Genomic DNA, 4603 nt, shown 5'->3' with positions numbered 1-4603 from the left:
CACGATGATGCACAGATTGTGGGTGACCTTGAACCAACGCATATCTACGGAGGTATTCTTGGTCTATGTCTCGGTGTCAACGTCTCCCACACCGTGTGTGCCTCGTCAATAGTGCCAGATATGGCGTCTGATCATCTGCCCATATTAGCCACTGTAAGCATTGGCAGCTCTATCCTCCCTGGTGGAGTGTTCAAGCGGAAGAGGCTGGCTGTGCCCATCGATCAACGAGACAATCTTGTTGCTCATGTGTCAGATTGGTGCAGTTCATCTGAGCCTTCATCAGTTGAAGATTTTAACAATGAGCTCACAGGTACTATCGAGCAGTTTATAGAATCACTTGATTCATCGTCCAGGCCACGTAACCCAAATTACACTGGTCATAGCACTTATGTTTATTATAATGATTCTAAATTGCATGCACTAAAACGCACTGCCAGAATAATTGGACTAGCTTGTAGAAGGACCCGCACTGCTGAAATGCTTCGGCTCTTTCAAGCGGCTCTGGCTAAGGCCAGGGAACGTATGGTGGAGCTGAGGCAGACAGACTGGGAAACTTTTGTCCGTGGTCTCAATTCTCACACGCCACTAAGTCGAGCATGGAAGGATATCAACAAGATCAAAGGGAAAAATGCTGCAGAGATCTCGTACCCTAATCCTCTGCACAGAGCAAATGATCTTGTTGATGCTTGGGCCACGACTTCCAGCTTTGACAGTCTTCCTCTACCCTCACAGAATGAATTAAATGATAGATATACTGATAGGGCAAGGTTCCTTGACTTCATGCGTCATCAAGAGGATGACTGTGACATGCTTTTTACTGAATACAAACTAGATTCTGCTCTACATAAAGGCAAAGCTACATCACCCGGGGAGGATGGAGTTACTTACGGCATACTGCTTATGCTTCTGCTAGTTCCAAGGAATACCTTTCTTCAATTGTATAATATGAGCTATGTAACTGGGGAGCTTCCTAAGTCATGGACCAACAGTGTTATTATTCCCATTCCTAAACCTCACCAGCCGAGTGCTTTATGCCCAGTCTCCCTCACTAGTTGTCTCTATAAGTGTCTTGAGAAGATGGTTCTCAACCGTCTCCTTTACAAAATTAATAATATGTTGTCTCCCCAGATATATGGCTTTATGCATGGAAAGAGTGTACATCACTGTATTACCACATTCCTCACCCTGCATACTGATAGGTCATATACCACTTTCCTAGATCTTAAGTCAGCCTTTGACATTGCTAACCCACACGTCATTATGAGAGAACTTGCTAAAATGAATGTTGGAATGTTAATGTTAAAAATTGTTCAAACTGAAATAAATATATAACACTGTACGGTACAGTTGTGTTTAATTATATTTTGCGATTCCTATGGAAAAGGTATTTGTGCACCAAGTACTACTAGGTCATTATGAGATATGCTGAATGTTGTCAATATACTATCTGAATACGCTTCACTTTGCGTTAATCATTGGACGTCCTAATGATTAAGGTCCCCAAAAGGACTTAATCAGACCTCAGTGGATAATTTTACTCTCCCTCTCTCTCTCTCTCTCTCTCCCTCTCTCTCTCTCTCTCTCTCTCTCTCTCTCTCTCTCTCTCTCTCTCTCTCTCTCTCTCTCTCTCTCTCTCTCTCTCTCTCTCTCTCTCTCTCTCTCTCTCTCTCTCTCTCTCTCTCTCTCTCTCTCTCTCTCTCTCTCAGAGCATCCCCTTATGTGTTGTATGTGGGTGCTGAAGTTCAGTCTCTTGTCTATGTATAGGTGAAGGAACTTTCCATAATTGTTATTGCTAATGTATACTTGTAATACTGGGTATACATCCGGTGTTCTTACCCTCGACCGCGGCGAGGGTAAGCCGCGGCCGTATGGTCTGAAACCCACAAATATTTACAATGGGGGGTGGGGGGGGGGGGATAACATTTCCTCTTCAAGCACGGGCACACAAATGAACTATGTTACTTAACTGGAAGCACTCGTACAACATAATTTACACGATTTCTCAGGATAATTATACTTCTTACCAGCATATATACAGTATAGTACCTAGGAGGTTCTCTTCAATGATATCTAAGATAATTAAAAGAACCCAAGCAAACCACTGTGGAAATGTGCAGGACAAACATATCAATTGTGACACTAGCTCTCCACTTATGGCATTTGCTTAATTTAGAAACTGTACTTGTGGTCGATCTCGAACCCATGTTGTTGATGTGACGATGTGTTATGAATTTTGTGGCTAGCTCCTCAAGATTGTAACTTGCTTAGATAAATAAATTGTGTGTTCAGTCCCTGAACCCATTATGTGATAAATTAACTAAACTAAAAACTATAGTCTGGCGACGAAGCCTGAACTGCATAATGTAAATAGGGATTAACCAGAAAAAGATATAGGTGAAGAATAACATCAGGTAACTGCGTTAATTACAATATTAGATCAAACTAACATTGATTTTCAAAAGGTTGTATATTTTCCACCAATGGAGAGCATCAGCCAAGAAGCCTTCTTTAAAATATGAATATCTTTCCTCACCCAATAAGATCTAATCTCTGAATAAAACGCAAAAAACGACTTGATTGTAACCTATCCACCGCTGCCCATTGGATGGGGGAGAGGGGGTTATGTGTAGGATAAACAAATCAATTGTGACACTAGCCCTCCATATATGTCAGTTGCTTAAATTATAAACTGTACTTGTGGTCGGTCTCGAGCCCATTGTTGATGTGACAATGTGCATTGACTTTTGTAACTAGCTTATCAAGATTATAACTTCCTTGGCTATATGAATTGTGGGGCTCAGTCCCTGAGCCCATTATGCGCCTCTGTAACACTCCACTATCGCCCATAGGATGGGTATGGGGTGCATAATAAATGAACTAAAATAAGCTCTGCCTTTTTTATAACATATACAATTATAAGCTTTATTTGTGAATCTCAATTAATTAAGCAATATATCACAGAGCCTGTAGGGTTCGGTGAGATGAGCGAAGAGACATGGGAGATTTCACATAAGTACAGTACATGGTAGTTTAAGTAGTGAACGCATGTCAACGAATAACGAGTATATATAACAACACTATTGTCCTATGAAGTCGATTTAACTTCCAAACATATATTTTTTTAATAAATGTTAAATGTTTTCTGGCTAGCTATGTTAGATTTTATTAAAAATACGTATTCTACTTGTTAACATTATAATTTAAATTTGTGATAATTTGTGCAGAGAAGTGCGACAACTGGATATGCCAACAAACACTTTCCAAACAACGATATATCTTGGATAAGTCGTTCCACAACATTGACGCTTGGACCGTCGACTTCCTTTGATGCTACTTATTTACTTATTTCATAATGAAATTATATTAGTTTGGAGTAAATATATGTTTTCTCATGTTCTGCATTCAGCACCCACATTATAGTAAATATACCATATTACTTCATTACTTAAATAATGCTAGGAGGGTTTGAGTAGCTTTGGGTCTTTAGTGGACAGAATCTCCAATAGATGGGGCGAGAGTCGCTCCCTCTCTCTCGCCCGAGCAAGAGTCGAAACTTAATTTAAAATTGATATATCTTTGTTCTCGAACATGATATATTTCATTTGGTGAAATCATAATAATGTTCATATCTCGGTCTTTCTGGAGGCATATAAGATTTTAGGCTTTATTAGCGTATCTTTGATAATTATACAATATATCGGCAAGTGCGTAGGCGTCTGCACTCCATGCCCGACAAGCTTCTGAGCGCTACTATAAAAACATATGTATCTTCACTTGAGCTATAAATATGTCTATTGTAATGTATTGAAAATGAAGCTCTTATTTCTATCTTGCTTAAGACATATAAAACATTTGTGTTTATTAACGAATTTACGTAAAATTAACATTGATCTGAGAGAGAGTTGCTCTGTCGTTCAGTCTGTACGGGGTGGGAGCTCCGTAATTTTTAAAATACATATATCTTCATTAGAACTTTAAATATGTCTATGGTAAAGTGTTTAAAGTGAAGCTTATATGTCTGCCTTTCTTGAGACATATAAAACATATATGTTTATTAACGAATTCACGTGAAATAAACATTGTTCTGAGAGAGAGTTGCTCGGTCGATCAATCTGTCCGGGGTTAAAGCTCGGCTATTATAAAAGTACACGTATCTTCGCTTTAAATTTAAATATGCCCATGGTAAGGTATTTAGAATGAAGCTTATATTTCTATCTTTCTTGTGACATATAAAACTCTTACGTTTATTAAGGAATCTGTGTGAAATAGGCATGGTTCTGAGATGAATGCTGCGGTTTTCGAGCTCGACGCGCGGCAATGGACGCCTTAAACATCCAGTGGGTGTTATTGGACCTTATACCCATTTTATTTGTGGTTGGAGCCCCATACCCATTCTATGGGTGGTTGGAGCCCCATACCCATCCTGTGGGTTGTAGTGGACGCCATACTCATCCTGTGGGTGGTATTGGACCCCATACCCTTCCTGTGGGTGGATGTGATCTCCATACTCATCCTGTGGGTGGATGTGACCCTCATACCCATCCTGTGGGTGGTATTGGACCCCTTTCCCACCTAACAGGCGGTAGGTGACAATATACCCATC

This window comes from Procambarus clarkii, unplaced genomic scaffold (genome assembly GCF_040958095.1).
Source record: "Procambarus clarkii isolate CNS0578487 unplaced genomic scaffold, FALCON_Pclarkii_2.0 HiC_scaffold_318, whole genome shotgun sequence".
NCBI classification, from domain to species: domain Eukaryota; kingdom Metazoa; phylum Arthropoda; class Malacostraca; order Decapoda; family Cambaridae; genus Procambarus; species Procambarus clarkii.
The sequence above is the reverse complement of the archived record's forward strand: the minus strand, read 5'-3'. Positions refer to the sequence as shown.